At 33.8% G+C, this 23,688-nt stretch overlaps 2 protein-coding genes across 3 annotated transcripts in view; one reads left to right on the top strand and one right to left on the bottom strand.

Moving 5' to 3' along the window:
* LOC127791143 (BTB/POZ and TAZ domain-containing protein 1-like) overlaps positions 1 to 23,688 on the bottom strand; it is a 53,371-nt gene that overhangs the window by 6,091 nt on the left and 23,592 nt on the right. The window lies entirely within an intron of this gene.
* The window catches only part of LOC127791146 (RNA-directed DNA methylation 4-like), a 56,675-nt gene continuing 45,555 nt past the window's right edge, over positions 12,569 to 23,688 (top strand). The window contains exon 1 of the mRNA XM_052320955.1: positions 12,569 to 12,745. The gene's annotated coding sequence lies outside the window, so the exon portion shown is untranslated. The remainder of the gene's footprint in view (positions 12,746 to 23,688) is intronic.

The following is a 23,688-nucleotide window of genomic DNA, read 5'->3' as shown; positions in this document are numbered from 1 at the left end:
AACTGCCACGTCAACCGACCCCTTCAAATTAGTGACGTTTTTCAAAATTATCACCAAATTTTGAAAAAATCCATGCAATAAAACGTAAGGTTTTGCATACAAATTATTTTAAATAATTATTGTAATGAATAAACATGATGAATGGGATTGATCGCCAAATATAGGAGTCTATTCCAATATAAACACTTATAAAAAAAATAAATTTAAATTTTTTTGATATAATCTTTGATGTTTAAATTAATAATAGATAGAATAATGAATGTGTAACGAGTATTCGTGAGTTAGATTTAGATATGTTTTTTGTGGTGATTCTTACACTTTTTAATAAATTTGGCGAGGTGGAATACTCAGTATTATTTTAGAGATTTATAAGCTTAACGATTATGTGTTAAGAATTTTATAAGTTAAATTTAGATAAAGACAAACCTACAAAATCTTCCAATTATGGGTTGACATAGGGGTGTGCAAATGATTTGGTAGACTAAAATTGAAAAACCAAACTGGTCATTATTTTAAAGTTCGAACCGATATGTAAAATAGAATCAAATTGATCAAGTAACTTGAAAAACCAAAGTAATCGATAATCGAGCTCAAATCGTATAAACTAAATAAAATCAACTAAACTGAAAAAAAGTAAAAAAAAAACAAAAAAACTAAAGTAATCAATAGAAAACACACAAAATTGAAGAAAATAATGTCATTTTATAAATATCAAAACAACATTATTTTAAAGTTCAGTTAGTTCAGTTTTTTCAATCAAAAAATCGAATCAAAAATCAAACTTTTGAGAAAAATTAACCAAACAACTGATGCAAGAAAAAAACTGAAGCAAACCAATTAATTTGGTCGATTCAATTCGATTAATTCGAGTAAATCGATCTTTTTCTCTCTTCTAAGTTGATAGAGAATTTTTTTTGATATAATCTCTTCGTGGACTAAAATGCATTTTCAAATCGAAAACGGGTTTATAATATTTTTTTAATATTATAAAATAGTCTTGAAACGTTTTTAAAATTATAAAAATAGCTCTAAAATATTTTTTTTAATATTTCAATACAAAAAACATTTGGAAAACGTTTTAATACCTTTAAAACATTTCTGTGCATCGTAGTAGCATGCTTATTTATATGTTTATGTTAAAGAATGTATCATGTGATTCAGGCAATACTTGTCTCCATTTCAAAGGTTTGACAAAAACAAAAACCCACTCTTCCTAATGAAGATAACTTATATAAAGTGAGAGAAGCAACCAACTTAATCAAGTAATTGCCTTCTCACCGTGTATCAATGTGTAACCATCAGACTCTTAGTGGTTGAAATGCGTGACCCATTATGTAATTACTTTTAAAGGGAAAAAAATATACGAAACTCCGCTTTCTTGACCATAGAGAGAAAAAAAAAAAAGGCGAAAATCAAGCCTCGATGCTATGACATATACTAATTTAGAGACTATTTGGCTATCTTTTTTTTTTATATAGTTTATAAGTCTTTATACTTATAAATTATGTAAATCTTAAAATTTAGATAGCATTTAATTTTATAACGTATTTGGATAAATATGATTTAAATTATTATTTATATAATTATGTATTTAATTTAAAAAAATTGACAAATTATCAGAACTTAACAAAAAAAACAAAAATAGACATATTCAACCATTAAAAGTCTGATCATTACACCTTGATACATGGTGAAAGTCAATTAGTTGATTAGTTTGATTGCTTCTCCCACTCTATATAAGTTATCTCCATGGGTTTTTGACATTTTCGTTTTTGTCAAACCTTTGTAATTCAAAAGTACTTCCAATCAACTTTAAGTGCGAAAAATATACGAAACTCTATTTTCTCAGCTATAGAGAAAACAAAAAAAGAAAAAATTAAGCCTCACGCTATGACATCTATTGATTTAGAGATTGTTTGATGCTTAGAAGCCTTTATACTTATAAGTTGAGTAGCATTTAAGTTTATAATATATTTGAATAAATGTATTTTAAATTATCATTTATATAGTTATATTTTAGTTTGAAAAAACTAATAAACTATATGAACCTAACTAAAAAATAAAAATGGACATATTGTTGAATAATATAAATAAAATTTATAAAATATTAATTTTTAATAAAAATAAAATATAAATTAGTGTCCAACTAATATAATTTTTATCATTGGATGTTGATAAATTATATATATTTATTAAAAAATATATTAATACAATATTTTATGTTTAAATTTAGGTTTAATTTATAAAAATATTAAATATATTAATATAATATATATTAAATATTATATATATATATATATAGCGAATGAAGGAGAAGATGGATGACGGCGATGGTGATTGTAACGCCCCATTAATGGTGATTTAAATTAATTTTGGGATTGTTTGGTTTAAAAGAAATAATAAAATAATTTGTTGTGATTAAATAAAATTAAATTATGTGATTTTAAGGAAATAAGAAATTAAGATAATTAAGTAATTTATTTTAGGAATTTCTGGAATTACAGAAAAATTAAAATAAATTTAATTGTGGGATTTTCAGAAATTTTGGGCGTTACTGTAATTAAAATAGGGGGTGAAAGTGTGATTTATGGAAGTCAGGGGTGGCTGGCGCAAGTTGTGGAAAGGGCCAAAAGTCACTTTAAATATAACCTAGGTCCTATATAGGTTGAGAAGGCATGCGGGTGCGAGCGATCGCGCGCGAGGGCAACCCGGCTGCGGACGCGGGATCGAAACCGCGGGCAGGCGCGCGAGGGGGGGAATTTTGACTGATTTAATTTAGCCTCTAGACATCAAAATGACGTCGTTTTGATAGAGGCAATGGCCTCTCCAGCACCTAGCCGCGCGCTGCCACGTGGCACCCCCTCCCTTGCTCCTTTTTGGCCGCAATTAAAGCCCGATTTTGGGCGTGTTTTGTGCAAGCATCAGTAAGAAAAAAATTGCAGAAAAGCAGCAGCGTGCTCGCGTGTGAATTTCAGAAATTTGGAGCCAAAAATCGGATTAAACTCCGTTTAATCCCAAAATTAATATTTCAGATATGTAGATAAGCTAGTAATTAATATTCTCTGCGGTCGAAATTTTATTTAGAGTCAAATTTTATTAATTTTGGTAATAATTGGAATATTGCAGTTTGTATAACTTTGACCGCGTTTGGTCAAATCGAGCCTAAGGCTATCTTCGGAAAGGTAAGTTTTTTATACCCTCATTGTCGATTCATTCGATGTCAATTTATTTGACCTCCCTTCGTTGATTTCAGCTGTTAATAAATTATGGAATTTAAAACGGTGTGTTTTAAAATTTAATTTATTAAACTGGTCTTGAGGGTTTTATTCGTTGGTTGCCTACGGGGGTTCGTGCCACCCCCAAGCCTATGAGAATGATGTTGTACTCACCCGGGGCTAGGTTCTTAGTTGTTCGAGTAGTATTATTGACTTTTTGGTTGTTTATAGGCTAAGCGGTTGTGCAGTGGGGGCAAGGATCGATGGCTCAGTGACGGTGTGACTCTCGTACAATCTATCTAAGGTTGTCAAATGGTCTCTATTAGTTATTGACCGCTAACCGGTGCCAAGCACTACTGACTAGCTCTGCCGTTATGGGATTATAGCATGCCTGGTTATGTTTTATTCTTGTTGCATGGTTTGGTATGCACATGGGTACGAGCTGCATGTTGGGATTATCATGACTTGGTTATGCTTGATCATGGACATTCTAGATTGGTCAGATTGCATCTAACACGGGCATATGCATCGCGTGTGATTTACTATATGGGCGGAGTGTGGCCTGATGCCTGGATGTATGGGCGCCTTGTATCACGTTGATGCTCATTACACCGTTGCATTTTATATGCATTGCATGGTTACTAGTGGTATTTAGTTCTCGGACGGGAGTACCGTTTCGAGGGAGCCTATGGCTCGGCTGTCGGGAGTACCAGCAGGGATACGGGTGACGGGAGTACCGCCCTGGGACAGTGCGCACAGGTTTGTTGGGGATCTATATTGCCTTTCAAGGCAGCGGTAAGTTGGTTTGGGACTTAGGTGCCAGGTGTTTTATGTGGGCCCCAAGGACTGGTATGTGTTTTATTATGGTGTACTATTGCATTATTGCGTCACATGGCTTGTGTATACATGTGGGTTTATATCTGAGGTGATCTCCTCTTCTATTTCATTTACCGCCTTCCTTTTCATATAAACTTGCTGAGTCTTGCGACTCACCTTGTTTTCCATCATTCCAAGTAAGGGTAAAGCAAAAGTCGAGGGCGAGGACCGCGCCACCTAGCAGCCAGCCGTGTCGGTAGGGTGTACAGTTAGTTGCCCCCGTTTTCTCTGATGTTTTGTTAGGAGTTCTGACTCTCATTTTTTACTGTACCCGGTTATTCCTTGTATCTTTTATTGTGGGCACAGGTGTCTATATATTTTTATATACTCCTTGACTACTATTCCAGCAGGGTACTTGTGAGCGTGCATGTATATTGTTTTGCTTCTACTGTTATATTTTTCGTATGTATACATGCTAGGGTATTTTTGTCTTATGTCTGATTCTCTTTCCTCTATGTAAGCGCTTTCGTTAGGATAGGCCGGGTAGTTGGGATATCCGGGCGGGGGTGCTTACAGTGATAAAGGAGGCAACGGTGGAGGCTAGAAGCGATAGCCAATGGGAATGGGTCTGGAAATAACGGCTGATAGGGATGAGGATGGACACGACAGCTACCATGGAGAAGATATAGGTGAGGCAATAACAGAGAAGGCATAAGGATAAAGGAGAAGGGTAGAGGCTGAAAATATATATTTTATTTGAGGGTAAATTTGTTATTTACTTGATTAACTAAATAAGTTATCAAGAGCTTATTTGAAAAAATTGATAAAGTAGCTTATCTCAAATGCTATTAAAAAAAATTTATAAGCTCGACCATGTTTAAAACTCTTAAATTTTAACAAACATATAACGAAATAAATTATGTAACTTATAAGGTGAAAATAAAGTTTATAAAGAATCAAAACGGTAAGCCAAACACCCTTTAAAGTCTGATCATAGTTTTATGTTTGTGCATTTGAAACGTCTTATCTAATATATTGGAAGACTCAAGTATGGAATTCGGTTTTTATACGTGACACTCATTTTGATTTTCTATTAATAATATCACCAAAATTAATATAATTTCGTTTGATATAAAATATAAGAAATGATTAATCAAAATATATTTAGATATATATTTTTCTAATAAAAATATATTTTTCTAATAAAAATATATTGTATGTAAATTAAAATATATTTTTATATAATTATAATATGGGCTTATGCTCTTAAAACATAAAATTTATAAATATTTGAAAATAATTTCAAATTTTGAAATTTTCTTAACCCTTCTTATTCTTAGACTATAATATCCATTTTAGATATATATGTTTTACCACTAAAGAAAACTATTTTTGTTAAAGAATAAAAACAAGTAAAACAATAATAAATGATTTATTGTTATTGTTCGAATACAACAATTAAAATTTATTTGTCCGAAAAAGCTCAAGAAATTGGTAGGGCCAAGTGCAGAACAAGGTCATTCGGGGGAGTGTTGGGAAAGGCTTGATTTGCTGTTCGAGAGAATTGATAGGGAGAAGCTAATTATCAAGGAAGGATGATTTGCAAGGCAAAAGGTAGTTAAAAGGCAAGTGAGAATTTCTCCTACCTTGGGCCCTTCAATGCTTAAGTTAGAAGATATTATGGTGTTGTTATGACGCAAAGAAAAATGTATGCAACCATGCAGTTGTTAGTTGTCCGAGATAAATGGGCTTCTTTAGGAGAATTAAATTGTACACAGTTATGCAAGTGCTAGAAAGTGAAAGCTCAAGAAAGAGATCCAAAATACAAAGGGTCGAGGGGTCTTTATACCCTTTAGTACGTGATAGGGACACATGGCATGCATACACAGGGGACATGTTACTATCTCGTTCGCAAAATGCGATGTGCAGTGTTATCCCAATCGTACATGGTATTGTCCCGGAGTTAAGCTTGAAAAAGGCTTTAGTGAAAACACCCACCCTTGAAAAAATGGTCTCTTGGAGGAAGGAGAGCCTATTTCAAGCGAGCTATGTTGTCTAAGACAATGTAAGGCAAGATTGTTTGAGAAAAGGTTATCCTTATCCAGGAGAATAGCTCAACTGAGTGGATCGTGACATGTCATATGCCTTTCTAGAAAAACTTCCCGTTATTCTCTAATAGGACTCTTCTCGAGATAACTTATTTTCTAGAAAAATATTCGTTCTCCCATAAGAAAGCCTTCTTGAGGAGAACTCGCTCCAAAGAAGGAAAAGCTACAACAATTGTAACTGTTACCCTTATCAAGTGCCTTAAGCTCACGGGACCATAAAACCCCTTAAAAATGCTTTTGGACAAAATTAGTTATTTTACAACTAATAATATGAAATAATTTATTCACTTCTTAATATGTCAAATATAAAATAATTGTAAACTCATTCAATACCTCATTTACTAAACATGGTTTGGAAAACATTTGGAAAACGTTTTAATACCTTTAAAACATTTCTGTGCATCGTAGTAGCATGCTTATTTATATGTTTATGTTAAAGAATGTATCATGTGACTCAAGCAGTACTTGTCTCCATTTACCAACTCTTATTAATTATTATTATTATTATTATAAATTATTGCAAATGAGAATGGTGTGCTATAGAATAAATAAATAAAATCCAGCACCGATTCGCGATTCTCGCTTGGATACCATGTACTTGTCGGCCTGACAATGATTATATTTAATTAACTCCTATTTTTAATTATCAATTTCATTTAGTCGGTTCACACACAATGGTAATTTTACCAAATCTTATTAACATATTGGCCCCAATGGGCCACGCATTTCAACCACTAGGAGTCTGATGGTTACACATTGATACATGGTGAGAAGGCAATTAGTTGATTAGGTTGGTTGCTTCTCTCACTCTATATAAGTTATCTCCATTTGAAGGAGTGGGTTTTTGTTTTGTCAAACCTTTGAAATTCACAATTACCCACATTCAATTTTTAAGGGTGAAAAATACACGAAACTTCGTTTTCACGACTATAGAGAGAAAAAAAAAAAAAAAAAGGACCAAAATCAAGTCTAGTGCTATGACATATACTAATTTAGAGATTATTTAGCTATTTTTTTATAGTTTATAAGTCTTTATACTTATAAATTATGTAAATCTTAAAATTTAGATAGCGTTTAATTTTATAACGTGTTTGGATAAATATGATTTAAATTGTTATTTATATAATTATGTGTTTAATTTGAAAGAGTTGACAAGCTATCAAAACTTAATAAAAAGACAAAAATAAACATATTCAACCATTAAGAGTCTGATGGTTACACCTTGATACATGGTGAAAGTCAATTAGTTGATTAGTTTGGTTGCTTCTCCTACTCTATATAAGTTATCTCCATCAGAAGAAATGGGTTTTTGACATTTTGTTTTTGTCAAACCTTTAAAATTCAAAATACCTCCAATCAACTTTAAGGACGAAAAATATACGAAACTCTATTTTCTTGATTATAGAGAAAAAGAAAGGAAAAATCAAGCCTCACACTATGACATCTATTGATTTAGAGATTGTTTAGTGTTTAAAAGTCTTTTTACTTATAAGTTGAGTAGCATTTAAGTTTATAATATATTTGGATAAATATATTTTAAACTATCATTTATATAGTTATATATTTAGTTTGAAAAAACTAATAAACTATATGAATCCAACTAAAAATGAAAATGGACATATTGCTGAATAATATAAATAAAATTTATAAAATATTATTTTTTAATAAAAAAATATAAATTAGTGTCCAACTAATACAATTTTTATCATTGAATGTTGATAAATTATATATAGTTATTAAAAAAATATATTAATACAATATTTTATGTTTAAATTTATAAAAATATTAAATATATTAATACAATATATATTAAAATATTATATGTATATATATATATAGCGAACGGAGGAAAAGATGGACGACAACAATGGTGATGAAGATGGACAACGACGAAGGACATGAAAGAGGTGATAGGGAGAGGTGGTGGTGGCCATTGGAATGGGTCTGGAGGTAGCGGCTGATAGGGATGGGGTTGGACATGGCAGTTATCAAGGAGGAGATGAAGATAGCGACGGCGATCGAGAAGATATAGGTAAGGCGGCGACAGAGAAGGCACAGGGATAAAGGAGAAAGATAGAGGTTGAAAATATATATTTTATTTGAGGATAAATTTACTTGATTAACTAAATAAATTCTCAAGAGCTTATTTAAAAAAGTTGAGAAAGTAGCTTATCTCAAATGCAATTAAAAAAATTTATAAGCTTGACAATGTTTAAAACTCTTAAATTTTAACAAACATGTAACGAAATAAATTATGTAACTTATAAGCTGAAAATGAAGTTTATAAACAATCAAAACGGTAAGCCAAACACCCTCTAAAGTCTAATCATAGTTTTATGTTTGTGCATTTAAAACGTCTTATCTAATCTATTGGAAGACTCAAGTATGGAATTCGGTTTTTATACGTGACACCCATTTTGATTTTCTATTAATAATGTCACCAAAATCAATATAATTTTGTTTGGTACAAAACATAAGAAATGATTAATCAAAATATATTTAGATATATTTATCTAATAAAAATATATTGTATGTAAATTAAAATATATTTTATATAATTATAATATGGGCTCTTCTATCTCATGCTCTTAAAACATAAAATTTATAAATATTTGAAAATATTTCAAATTTTGAAATTTTCTTAACCCTTCTTATTCTTAGACTATAATATCCTTTTTAGATATATATGTTTACCACTAAAGAAAACTATTTTTGTTAAAGAATAAAAACAAGTAAAACAATAATAAATGATTTATTGTTGTTGTTCGAATACAACAATTAAAATTTATTTGTCCAAAAAAGCTCAAGAAATTGGCAAAGCCAAGTGCAGAATAGGGTCATTTGAGAGAGTGTTGGAAAAGGCTTGATTTGCTGTTTGAGAGAATTGATAGGGAAAAGCTAATTGTCAAGGAAGGATGATTTGCAAGGCAATTAAAAGGCACATGAGAATTTCTCCTACCCTGCCCCTTCAATGCTTAAGTTAGAAGATATTATGGTGTTGTTATGACGCAAAGAAAAATGTATGCAAGCATGCAGTTATCAATTGTCCGGGATAAATAGGCCTCTTTAGGAGAATTAAGTTGTACACAGTTATACAAGTGCTAGAAAGTGAAAGCTCAAGAAAGAGATCCAAAATACAAAGGGTTGAGGGGTCTTTATACCCTTTAGTACATGATAGGGACACATGGCATACATACACAGGGGACACATTACTATCCAGTCCGCAAAATGCGATGCGCAGTGTTATCCCAATCGTATATGGTGTTGTCCCGAAGTTAAGCTTGAAAAGGGCTTTAGTAAAAACACCCACCCTTGAAAGAATGATCTCTTGGAGGAATGAGAGCCTATTTCAAACAAGTTACGTTGTCTAAGACAATGTAGGGCAAAATCGTTTGAGAAAAGATTATCCCTTGTCCTTATCCAGGAGAATAGCTCAATTGAGTGGATCGTGACATGTCATATGCCTCTCTAGGAAAACTTCTTGCTATTCTCTAATAGGACTTTTCTCGAGATAACTTCTTTTCTCGAAAAATATTCATTCTCCCATGAGAAAGCCTTCTTGAGGCGAACTCGCTCCAAAGAAGGACAAGCTACAACAATTGTAACTGTTACCCTTATCAAGTGCCTTAATGGCACAGAACCATAAAACTCCTTAAAAATGCTTTTGGACAAAATTAGTTATTTTATAACTAATAATATGAAATAATTTATTCACTTATTAATATACCAAATATAAAATAATTGTAAACTCATTCAATACCTCATTTACTAAACATGGTTTGATATTATTTAAACCAATTAATATTTTATCCTATTAATCATTTTATCCTATTTCTATTTAATTTGAACACAAAATTGACAATTAATGATTTTTAAGCTTGGTAAATTGATTGTCTCTTGGAAAATATAGGGGAGAACAAAAGTTCAGTTTATCTTAACTAATCAAATCAAATCAACCGAACTTGTAGGTTCGATTTAATTTTTTTCTTGCATAAGTTCGATTTGGTTAATTTTTCTCAAAACTTCGATTTTCGATTTCAGTTCGATTTTTTGATTGGAATAACCGAATTAATCGAACAGCCCAAACTTTAAAATAATATTATTTTGATATTTATAAACGAAATCATTTTCTTTAATTTTGTATGCTTTATGTCGGTTACTTCGATTTAATTAGTTCGATTCAGTTAGATTTATACAGTTTGAATTTAATTTTTTGAGTTATCGGTAAATTCATTTTTTTGTGTTAATTAGTCAATTCGATTTAATTTTACTCATCAATTTAATTCAATCGATTAATAAATTTTGGTCAGTTCGATAATCGAATTAAGTATTTGTGCATCTTTAAATATATGTATTTTGATAATTTACCTTTTTTTGAAAATTTTAATATATATATATATAAATTTGAGGAGCCTATCAGAATCTGGTCCTTATTTGTGGTGGTAAGCTCATTGATGTAGCTATTTAGGCCCCCTCCCCCCCCAAAAAAAATAAAATAAATAAATAAATAAATAAATAAATATTACGGTTGGTAAGTGGGCCGATAAGCCCATCCTAATCTTCTAACTCTTTTCTATGATTAATTTAAGATTATTGTTTATTAAATTATTAATTTAGCATCTTCACAAACATCACATCAAGTGTTAGGTTTGTATAGAGAGCGATTTTGTTCACCTCCTTTAATGGGGGTGATTGTCACCTTAATTGCCGTTCCGTTACTTTTCACCCTCACAAAAACAGTGAGGGTGACCATCACCCCGTTAAAGAGGGTGAACAAAATCGCACTCGTTTATATAGGGGTTTTCTCTCTCCTAATGGGTTTTGACGATCAAATTTAATATTCGATATTAAGAGAATGGTTTATTATTTTGTTAAAGATGTATATTCAATGTATCAAGCATTAGATATTTATAAAAATAGAACTTTTATCTACCCTGGGATTAAATTTATGACTTGATATTATCATTGTTTTGTCAAAAATGGACATCCTGCACATCAAGCATTGATTTTTTTTATAAGAATATGATTTTTGTCTCCCATAATAAGTTTTCACGATTAAATTTAATACACTATTAAAAGAGCAAGTATCAAAATAATAAATATGTTTAAAAATGTGTTTGTGTCTATTTTCAAAACATAGACATGATATGTTGCTCAACACGAAGTTGCAAAAGGGCAAGGTGATTGGGTCCCCTCTCGGGGTCCGAGTCAAATTATAATTTTAGTTTTGGTCAAATTATAAAAATTATAATTATTTATAGTAATATATATAAAAAATTAAAAAAAATAAAAAGTCAGCTGAGGCCAAGACCCCATCCCTAGTTAGCCAAAACGTGGCTTCGCCACTGCCTACGCCCCATTTGCCCATGTCTACCAATCAACAAATTGATCTATTGACCAACGTGGGCAATAGATCAATTTGCCTTTAAAAGAGTGTACCATTTATATATTCTAATCTCAACAAATAAGAAAAATTCTTTGGTCAAACCTATATTTTTCCTTGTAAACAAAAATATATTAACAAGAAAAAAGTATATTAACATCTACAAGAAAAAAGCTAGGGCATACATCCCTAAAAAAACAAAGATACAACTCAATATTCACACTAGAAAATGAAACAATACTTTAATTAGCAGCCTCATGCGAGGCAAAAAGTAAATAAACTAGAGATAACTTATAATTATGGGAGAATGATAACAAACATCCCAATGTGATAAAGCTCGAGAGAACATGGGAGGATCTCTTATGAGATAATTTAAGCCAAAACTTTTCTATGTGAAAGCATCACTCATGCCGCGATGAAACATATATTTTTATTCTTGTACTTTTTTATATTTTTTTATGTAATCACTTGAATTTTTCGTTGCTTCGATTACATCTCCGAACTTACATTTTCAAGTTAATTTAATTCATATACTTTGATTTTTTTTCGTGTCAACCCGAATTTTTAATATTTTGATTATATTTATGAATTTGTATTTTCGAGTCAATTTAACCCTTATACGTTGATGTAAAACAGAGTATGATATATATTTTGTCATTTTATTTTATTCTTTTTTATACGTAAAAGTAAATGATTAAATAAACTTGAAAATACAGATTTAGAGGTGTAATCAAAATAACAAAAATTTGAGTTGCTATATAAAAAAATGTCAAAATACAAAAATTAAATAGATACGTAAAATTACAAATAATATTATTCATCTCTAATAGACATAAACAATGGTGATGTAAGTGAAAATATTTATTTGACATTATATATTTATTTAAAAATATAAAAAATAAAATTTATTAAGTGCCCTTCTATCTTTTTCAAGTAAATATTTTTATATAAATTATCACATTATTATTATTTATTTTTACTGAATAACATTTATGAGAATAAAAATATGAATTTGGCCAAAAAATTTTGGAGGGCTTGAGGGTTGGTCCAGAGCATCTCCTTCCAGTTCACACAGCCCTGCCATCTCTCTCTCTCTCACTCACTCACGCAGTTTGCGAATTCTCTCGTAGAGATAGATAGCGGTGATACTTAGTGGAGACATTCCGCCTAATCAGACTACGTAAAATACATAAAGAATCCGAACGAGAAGGGCCAGAAAGAAGGTAAAGAGCTTCACCTTCCTGTTAATTTTGGTTCTTGCCATTGATTGTTGTCTGAAAAATAGGAATCTATATTGTAGCTTGAAACTCTGTATACATTATGGCTCCGAAATGTGGTAGAGTTTAAATTCTTACTTCGGCTTAGGAGAAGTTTCAACGTTGATGTGTTAAAATTTTCAGAAGTGGCTTCATTTTGTCTGGGTTTTCGCTTGCTGCTCAAGCATTCTGTGTGGAAGCACGTTTGGGGCTTGGCTGCTTAGAAATTGTGGGAGAATAAAGTGGAAAATTAGGACTTGTGAATGATCAGACTCCTAACCATATCTAATTTGGATTTGAAACGTGGGTTTATTCATAAAAGCAAGGAGGGGTGAAATGGACATTTCACCCCTCCTCCGGCTGATTCAGACCCCCAATTTCGTTCTGTAAATCATTATCCTAGTATATATGGTCTAATATTGGAGCAATTGCTAATCAGAACAAATAGAGAGATTGGCCATTTGTTTAGGGTAACATTATGTCATTGATAGTTTAAAGGGTTCTCAAGTACTTTCATGTCTACACGGGTTTGGGATGGTAGATTGGCAATTTCATGTGTACTGTGGGGGATGACTAGCATCCTATTGTTTGCCCATGAAGATTATAAACTCCATTAGTATTTGACCTCCGATCAATCGAGGTTGCAAAGCTAAATCTTTGTATATGGGTGGAGCAACTGTTCTTGGCAACTATGTTGTTTGATTGCCAAAGATGATCTGCCCCTATGTGAACCTTTAGGTGCTGTAAGTGTCATAGTTGTCAAAGATTATCCACGACATGCTTGCTATTTGAACTTTGTGGGTAGCCTATGTATATTCACTGCATTTCCCCACTTTTTATTCCAATTTTTATCAATTCAGTATTGTAACGTTCCAATTATCATTTGTTTCAATTACTCTTATTTGTCCTTTCACAGTTACAATTTTTTTTTTTAAAAGGTGGTATTATACATATTTGATAGATGTGTGTCTCACATTCTGAGCCATGCACCTGACCTTTGCACCTTGGCATCAAACAGCCTTTGTGCCTCTATGTGCTTTGCCCCTTGGACAGCTATGATCAATGTTCTGTGGTATCTCAGAACGATGGAGATGATTATGTAGTTCCTGAGTTTTGTTTTCCTAATATTGTGATTACTTTGTTTAGTGTATTTATGCACCATAATGGGCCAAGCAATGAGGGGGTAGTCATTTTATTGTATCTGGATAACTTTGTGGTTATTTCTTGTTGGTGACCTTATTGACTAGCCTCCTGGGGACTCTAACATACTTATCACAGTGCAACTTGTTTGACTCTGTCTTATGCTTCATGAATTTGCTAAATGCCTCCTTACAGACCACCATTTTCAACATGCAACCTTTGATCCTTTATTCTAGTTGTTCATTGATATACATCTTGAAAATCTCTAGTCATGTAGGATTTTCGTACTGCAGTTGTTGATGCTTTGCTGTACCGTATATCAAGGCAGCATGGTTTAGAAATGTGATATAACATCATATTTATATTGTTGTTGCAAGAAAAATGATGCTATGTGATCAGTTATTCTGTATGCAGTCTTTTGAAATTATTAGCATCTGCACCGAGTGCAATCAGCTGGATGAGAACTTGGGTGACATGGAGATGGTTCTATTTTTGAACAACATCGATCCATTGTTCTTACACATTTGATTTGTATCATACATATCAGATAAGATGTGGTTGAGTTAATTTACAGGCATAATCTTCTCTGTGCGTGGGGCATGATAATGGGATGATGATATCTCCTTGGTGTAGATCACTGGGCTACATGATTGCTAATTATACTTTTAGTAGTGTAGGATTAAGATTTATACTATATTTAGAAGTAGGATTTGTGGCAGGACAGGAAATAGTCATTCTTTAGTGAATCTTAAAATGCATGCATACAAGTTATTTATTTTCTTTTCATTTTCCATTCTGCTAAAAAATTCTACAGAAGGTTAGTGCTGTAAATATTGCTAACTTCTTAGTAGTGTAGGATTTAGATATGATGAAAATGGTCCACTAAATAATGGTTGAACCTCTTTCACAAACTTTTTTTTTTTAAATTATTTCAATGTAAAACTTTCTTCTGTGTTTGAATGTGTTTTCCTTCTTAAATTCTTGCGGAAAAGGAGGATGGGGAATCATTACTGGTAGTTTTCTTTTTCCTGATGGCTATGGATGCATATACAAGCAACATGAATGAGTTGCAAAGTAGGCTATTCTGTTAACCATTCATGTATTATTTGTTAATCACGCTATAAATTTTTGTGCTGAATTTTGGAAGCAAGCTTTTATTCCCTTAGATATGAGTAATACTTAGAGCATCAACAAATTGACTTGGTATTTACAGTTATGAGAAAAAGCCTCAACTTTTTTGGTAATTTAGCCTACACCAGCAGCTGGCTAATTGGCTGGCAAATAATATTCTTGCTTCAATCTTTATAGTTGTTTTTGTGGAGCAGCATCTGTAAAACTCTACACCATGGAAATTGAATGCAACCTGGCTAGATGGATCACTATTCAAGTTTTAGACTTTTCTTGTAGTTGAACCATGTGAAATTTTGACTAGAATGCACCTTGTTTGATCTTTAAATGGTTACTCCAAAGGGAGAGATTATTTTATTGCATTTATTGTTTGCTTACACCACTGTTTCTTAGCTTTTGCAGGCTAAAAATGGAAACTAAGTACGAGTAGTCGGAGCAGTGAGCAGCCTTCTCTCCCATTTGCAATTAAACTTACCTTCTCTCTCTTATAGGCAGAGTGTTTCCTCTGAAATGAACTAACTTTAAACCCTAACCCTAATTTATTCTGTACCACCAATGGCTGACACAGCCTCGAGCTCTTCAGTTCCATCAAAGAACAAAACGCCTGTGATTGTTAGGGTTAAACGCAAAACTCATCAGTCTCCCCTTGAAGCCTTCTGTGAGTTGTTTAAATCTTCACTTCGCCTTTTTGTATGCCTCATTGTTTCTTTTTCATCTCCGAACTCTGTTTCTGAGTGTTTGATTGCAAAGCTTGCTCCTTCTAGGGCTCAAAATCAATGAGAGGCCTTTGAAGCGGCCCCTTCTAGACTTTCAGAAGCTTTTGATTTCTGATTCTCCTGCGAAAGGTGCATTCAACCTCTCTCTCTCTCTCTCTACATATGGACCCATATATGCATCCATGCAGACAACATATGTACTTTAACTAGTGCCTGCATGTATAGTATAAGAAGAGAACTTCAATTGTGACATTGGGTTGTCTCTCTCTCTCTCTCTCTCTCTCTCTCTCTCTCTCTGTAAATTTCAATTTGAGTATGAATTGATAAAGATTGTTTCCAATTAGTTTGATTATGCATCATACCATGGAATGTCCTTAGGGAGCTTTGTGCCTAAACTGCTATGGTGATTACTAGCAGGCTGACCTTAACCTATATGCTTCAAATATAGATTGCATGTTATGAGATATATTTAGCTTTTGGCCACTTTCCTGTTTAGGATAAGATAATATACAAACTTGTAAACTTGCGTCAGTCAACCTCTATCTAAAGTATTTAGCAATTTGCAGTAGAGGAATTGAAGGCTATAAAGCTCTTTGTGCAACATGTCGAGACAGTAAGCAGCTCAGAGGTCTCCAGTGATGTTTTGCTATCGTTTATTGTACAGTTGTTTTTCCGTGTCACTGTTTTATTGATCTCTTTGCTGGAATGTGCTTGGAAGTCTGATTTTCATGTGTGGTTTCAATCATCTCAAGCCTTGACCTCTGAAGAATCTAATAGTAAGTATTCTAATGATTTGATATTTCTTAAGCAGCCTAAATCTGCTGATGAATTTGAAAGTAAGGGGAAAATTATGGAACAAAAGCGCATGTTTAAGACTGAAAGTGTAAGATCTCTCTTTCTCAAGTCACTTGTTAATTATTATGGTAAGACATTATTAAGTGTCATAACTTGTTAGAAGGACCTTATGCTAGGAATGTATGATTTCTCTCCGCTAGTTTAGCTAACAAAATTTAATAAAATGAAATAAAGTGAGTTTGATCCCAGTTCTGACATGGGAGTCCACATGTATCATCCTTGAAAGCTTTGAGTGATTTTGAAAATATTTCTCACTGAAATTGATTGTATGGTAAAGACATTTGAAAATAACCTTGTTGAATTTGATTCTTTTGATAATAATCTCTTCAAAGTGTTATTGGTTAAGATTTAGTGGAATGGTATAATCATGACTCAAGATTAATTGGATTTTTTTGTTCTTTATAAATTAATTGAGAAGCTGGGATCAAGGGGCAACCAGGTTGCCGCATGAAAGATCTGGACTTTGGTCATTAAAGCCTAAGGTGACAATGTTTTACAGTGGAAAATTCAACCGTGAATAGGTATATAGGGCGATAGAAACTCTCTCTTTTCTTCTTGAGAGTTTCAAAGCAGGAGGCAGGAGGTGGTAAGAGATTATTTAGCATTAGGCATGAGGTGGCATCGGGTTTCAGCGCTGGCCAACAGCTGTTTACTGCTTTCCTCGGTCATAATATTTTCTTTTAATTATTGATTGGGATATGTGCAAGATGAAGCGGCAGCCAACTGAAATTGGTGGCCCAATTGTGTGCTTATCTCCTGAAAGTTGAAGCATGAGGTGGCCAAATTTCCTCTCTTGTGTGATGTTCAAGAGGCTTTATGGATACTAAGTGTAATCCTTTCTATTATTTTTAAACTTGTTATACTTAGATTGAGCTGCATAATATATAATTATAAGCCAAGACAAACATTTATTTTTGGCCACAAATCATGAGAAATAACTACTAGGAAAGTAGTAAAGATTGATTTGTTTCTCCCATTAAACTAAAATGTCTAGATTCTATGGCTTATATTATATATGCTTTAATTCTCTGAATCCACAACCGAAAGTAACCAGGTTGATTCGAAAGATTAGAACTACCCGTCTTCATATGTCCTTCAATGCACTAGGCACTTCTTTTGTGAAGGTTAGAAGATGATCATATTTGTATTCAGCTTTGCTTCTCTTTTTAGCAAGGAGGTTGTTTTCATAACTCAAATTTGTGCTCTTCTGATTACAGGGGAGCAACATTACCGTTTTTATCAAAATTCATCCTTTGTTTTTGCATGTCTAATCCCTTTATTAAAAATGTGCAATGTGTTTTAGGTTCAACCTGTTGAATACTGTCCGTGATAAGATTTTAATTACTCCTTGAAACTCAATACTCAAAACGATCATGCTATCCAAGATTCTAAGGTAATGCTCTTTCAATAATATAGATGCTAGAAACCGAAAGGGGCTCTAAACAGTAATAAGTCATTACTGAAGACATTGAAAACTTTTAGAAATATGGATCAATTAGCTTTGTTTTTTGCTGATCTAATATGTAATGGTCGGGGCGCTTCATGTAGTAGTGAACTATCCTTCTTTGGGCACATGTTAGATCTTGGTCAGGTAAATTATCCGAAAGGGTCTTGGCCTCCCTGCTGACAATTACTTTTTGTTGGAATCTCATGAGTCATGATTCCTAAAGATGTGCAATAGGTACAATCTCCACTGGAGATCTTTCTGAAAAAGCAAGAATCAACTTTTCTAGCTGGAATTGGTTGGTGAGGACTAATCTGTTGATTTGATTCCTCATCTCATAAGGTCACCCTCAGAACCCTATGTGTTGCTAGTTGGCTAGTCCCAAATCAGAGAAGCACAAGTGATAAGACACTCCATGATCCATCCAATAGAAAGATAATATCTTAGTTCCAATTAATTCTACTTTTCTCCACGCGGCGGAGAATTGATGATGTGGCCACCAATCAACACCTAGCCCAAGTTTGACCTGACCAAACCAGAATAGTATTACCGGAAGAGTAATGTCGGAACAATATTTTAATACTTCTTAAGTTTTAGAATTCTACTTGATTTAGGATTCTACTTCATGTTTGATTTGGATTTTATTTTTATTAGGATTTTAGTTGACTTTTACTTAGGATTTATTTCTATTAGGATTTTAGTTGGATTTTGTTTACAAATATTAGATGGATTTGGATTTGCCAAATACTATAAATATGTTTAGGATCTAGAGTTTGTAATCAAGTTTTTCTCAATAAAATTTCAGCATCCTATTTGGGTTTTTTTAGCAAGATAGTCTTGTTTTTGTGTCTTCTTAAAAGCCAAGTTTCGGCTATTGAAGTTTGTTCTTTCAAGGGTTTATTTTGGTGTGTTTTTTCCACACACACGTTACACGCTGTGTCAGGTGGTATTAGAGCGGTTCATCAATCAATTAGATGGCCAATCTTGATGGTTACGATAGCAACCAGCCTTGTGACGATGATCGAGGGCTGCCTGCGGTTTGGAGAGCAATCTAAGAACAACAAGAAATAACTCGACAATAGAGTAGCAATTGGAGCGAATCCGCAACCAATTGGGCGTTTTACAACAAGTTAAGGATAATCGGAACCAGATTAATGGCATGAATCAAGCTGGCTATGTTAAACGGGGAAGACTAAACATTAATCATGTCCTCATTAATCCTAGAAAACCAATGATGGATGATAGCGACGATAAGAATGATCTTGGTCGTATGATAGCCAACCCTAGTGGTAAAGGGGTTAGGAGGAATGCACAGCAACACAACCATTGGGGAAACGATGAGCATAAACTAAAAAATGGTTTTTCGTTGAGTTTGGAGCTTGATCTTGAACATTATGTTGTCCCAGCAACCTCCACGTTTGCAAACTCAAGTTTGGTTTATGCTGCTAATACGACAGAAACTTCAAGGTTGTTGACTCATACTAGGGTATTTTCCAATCTTGAGGGCTCAGGCATTGCTTCACTATCCAAGGATGGTGGTGTTTCTTCTGATCGATGTGCAACTATAAAGGAGATGTGTAAAGATCCAAAAAAAAAAAAAAAAACTAAATTAATTAATTTAATTAAAATATATGTATATATATAAAAAAAAACAAAAAAATATAAAAAGAAAAGGGGGAGGCGCTCGGCAGCCCCCCCCCCCAAACAGAAACTATTCTCTCTCTCTCTCTCTTTTATTCTCTCATTTCCCCTCTCGGATTTTTGGCTATTTTGAGCAATCCGACCGTTCGATCGACGATCCGACTTCGTTTTCACCGTTAAAGTGCCCCCGATCTACAAGGAGGTAAGTGCTTTGGCTTCATCTTTTCGGTTTTTCTTGTTGTTTTCGTGAAATATGGGTTGAGGCGCGATGGGGTTTGATGGCCGAATGTTTAAGGTCAGATCTACGAAGATCCGACCGTTGGATTTCTTTGATTCTTGGATATGTTGGTCGGTTTGCTTGAGGGGGTTGGGTGGCGGTCTTGGATCGCCGGAAATCGCCAGCCACGGTGGCCGGCGACGTTGGCAGTTTGTTTATCCATTTTGGCCGAGAGTTTGACTCTAGATCTACAAAGATCTAGCCGTCCGATCTTTCTCATTTTTGGGTATGTTGCTCTCCTTAGTGTTGCGCACCTCGGGATAGTTTCTGATCGTCGAAAAAATGGCCGGCGGCCGGCGAACGGCGACGGCCAGATTTGCCCCTATTTTTGGCCGAAAATTAATTTTCAGATCTATTAAGATCTGACCGTCCGATTGGTTTCATTTTAATATATGTTGTTATTCGTGGCGAGGGCTTTGTATTGGTATATTGGTCGGCCGGCGGCGATCGCCGGCGGCGGCAGTTTGATGGCAAGGAAAAAGAAAAGAAAAAAGGAAAGAAAAGAAAGGAAGAAAAGAAAGAAAAGAAAAGAAAAATAAAAAATAAATAAAATATAAGGAAAAAGGAAATGAGGGCTTTTGGGGTTGGGCATGTCGGGTTAGGTTTTAGCCTAGAATGGCGGGGCCCGATTGGGTTTTAGGATGGCCCAATGCGTTGGGCATGACTGACTCAGTTGTGGCAGCCCTTGGGCTAGCCCACTCGGCTTGTTCTCCCTTGTCGTTTGTCCGTGGACCTAGGATGACTTGGTTAGGTTGGTCTTACTCAGGATATCGAGGTTGATCTAATTTGGGTTCTCTTTAGGTCTCCTAGAATTGGCGATATGATTGGCGAGTCATTTTGTTGATCGGAATCTTAAGGACGAAGCCCTATTAGATGACTCAAGACCGAGTAAGACTGACCCCAAGTGCGTTCTAGGCTAGCCTATGATGATGACGTGGGTTTATTTCGAATCCTGATTTCTGATGGATTCCTTTTATTTTGAGGCTAGAATATTGCAATTTATTCCTTTTAAACCATTTATTAAATTATTAATTAATTATTAAGTTTTCAAAAAAATTTATCAATTTAGTTATAAATATATATATATGTATGTATTTTTGATAAATGAGGAATTTAGATAAAAAAATATATTATTTATATTAAAAGAAAACTAGTTTATGGGTAAATATATATATATATTATGATATTGCAGCCTATAAGTGGGTGTGTAGTTCCACTATACACTTACGCGTAGCAAGCAAAGCGAGACATGATGACGTAGTCGATGGCTTAGCTCGACGAATTCCATGACGCCAGATTTGAATATTGTGCTGGCCAAGATACCAAATAATCGATTCAGGGTGTTAGGCAATGGTTAGGATTTCCGGTAATTTCATTACGTCGTTATTCTTGTTACCTAAATGTGACACCCCATTCTATTTATTGTAGGCTCAGATTCTCAGGATTTTGTTCGATCTTCTCCTCAGACTCGAACTTGAGTCATCGTTTCCCAGGCGAGTAGACAGGATATGTTATGTTTACCTTATATTATGCACGTATATACTGTTTCATTCATAAATATTATAAACTTGTATAAATTTTTATATGCATAACTCGTTCATGATTTTTATATGCGGATTATAGAAAAATACCCTTAAATGTTTCTAACTTGCATGAAATATTTTCATCCTACTGGGAGAGACATAAACAGAAAGATACCCTAACTGATTTCTTGTTTTGAAAATGTGAAATGTTGAATGATATGGTGTATTTTAGACACCACATGAAATGATAAATGATTATGACTTGTGCATAAATTAGGGTATCATTTGCATTATTATTAGAGGACTAACTAGTAGATTCCCTGGTGACTCACAGCAGGAAAAGATCATGGTACTGTGAGGCTTGGCATGCCAAGGCCATGAGAGACACGGATAGTATGTTTCAGCACTGCTATCACGTGGGCCTTTATGATGATATTGTGTGATGATGATGTATGTGCCGATATATATACTTGTGTGCATGTGTATATAGGCGTTAGGCCAGTTTCTACTAGTGTGTCCTCAGAATCAGTGCATGTATCTCATACAAAAGTATAGGGGACTTAGGTGGTTAGGGAACAACTTATGGGGGTTGTCTTTAGGCACCTATTTTTCCTACACTAAGCTTTCCTTGAAATCTCAAATTATTTAAACTTATGGTTCATATTTCCACTGTTTATACTGTTATTACGTTATTATACTTATGATGATCATCCTAGCATTTTATTGTATACTCTCCTAGTGGGCATGACATACCTTATACTCGCGAGTCCACAAGACTCACCTCGTTTTATTAAAAATATTTTTAGGGAATTCTCCTTTTGATTATTGGTCCAGCAGATCTTCTGGTATAATATCATACCCTCTTTTGATTCCGGATGTATTATATGATGCTCTGTGGAGACATACACGTGTTGTAGAGTCTGATGTTTTGTCTTTATTTTTGTTGGCACATAATTGTGCCAAGGGCCCAAGATACGGGATCGGGTATGTATTATTGACAGCAGTGTGATAGATATTCTTATTTTGTACAGCTGTTGTATATGAAATATTGAGATATTATGTTAGAAGGTGAATTGGTATTTTATTCATGTTCTATATCTTGTCAGTAATGTTGTTTTATTCAAATCAAGCTAGAGAAGAGGCTTACTAGTCCATTTTGGGGCCGCTGGGCCTAGGGATTAGTGCCGGCCATGACATACCAGATTTCGGGTCGTGACAAGATGGAGGCCATGGTAGTAGATCCTTCTACAGTTTATTCAAGCTCTGGCATGGTTGAATCGAAGGCAATAGGAACATATTCACCTTTGTGATTGCAAAAGCAAGATGATCACACGGGTCTCTATGTGGAAAGGGGTGTTGAATCTCCCATGATAGTTAACTCGGGTAGTGCAACTACTTTTGGTATTAATCTGAAATTAAATTCTAAAACTAAGAATACTATAGTAGCTGCTATTATACCTGATCAAGTGCTTAGACCAAAGGAGGATTCAAGCATTAATATTTTAAGTGATGGAGAGACTGCTAGTAGTCATGGAATAAGCCTTTATTCGAAACAGTTGCAAAAGAATGTTTCTCCAAGCAAGAAAAATCTACAGATGAATTCGGAAGCTGTTGAGGAGTCAAGAAAACTGATGAATGGAGAAGGACCTGTGATAAGATTTACCAGATTAGAGAAGTGCTCAGGATGGAATGTTCAACGTTCTCAATCTAACAATAATAATACAATAGAGGCAGAAGGCAACAAACACAGCGATAGTTAGACCCATGCCAATGTAGATATGGTTAAGAAGGGGATGAATGTCTTTGCTCATGTTCCCTTATTAGAAAAGTTCAAGCGGTTTAGGAAGATGTCAAGCAAAAGTTGCACAAATAAGAAGTACAAGGCAACAACTGACAAGCATAGGAAGCACAAGGTATTTAAAGTTGGAAATGAAGTTATGATATTCTTGAAGAAGGAACGGATTTCAGCAGGAAAGCAGAACAAGTTCAAGCCAAATAAGTATGGTCCTTATAAGATTCCAAAGAAGACCAATGACAATACTTATGTTGTAGATTTGCCTAATCATATGGGTATTTCTAAACATTCAAAGTGGCTAATCTTTCTTTGTATTTGCCGAACGTGAATTTGTCCTACTCAGATCAAAATTTGAGGTCGATTTTTTTCTCAAATGGAGGTAAATGATGCG

This window comes from Diospyros lotus, chromosome 14 (assembly GCF_014633365.1).
Source record: "Diospyros lotus cultivar Yz01 chromosome 14, ASM1463336v1, whole genome shotgun sequence".
NCBI lineage: Eukaryota > Viridiplantae > Streptophyta > Magnoliopsida > Ericales > Ebenaceae > Diospyros > Diospyros lotus.
Note: the sequence above shows the minus strand (reverse complement) of the source record. Positions and strands in the feature narration are given on the sequence as shown.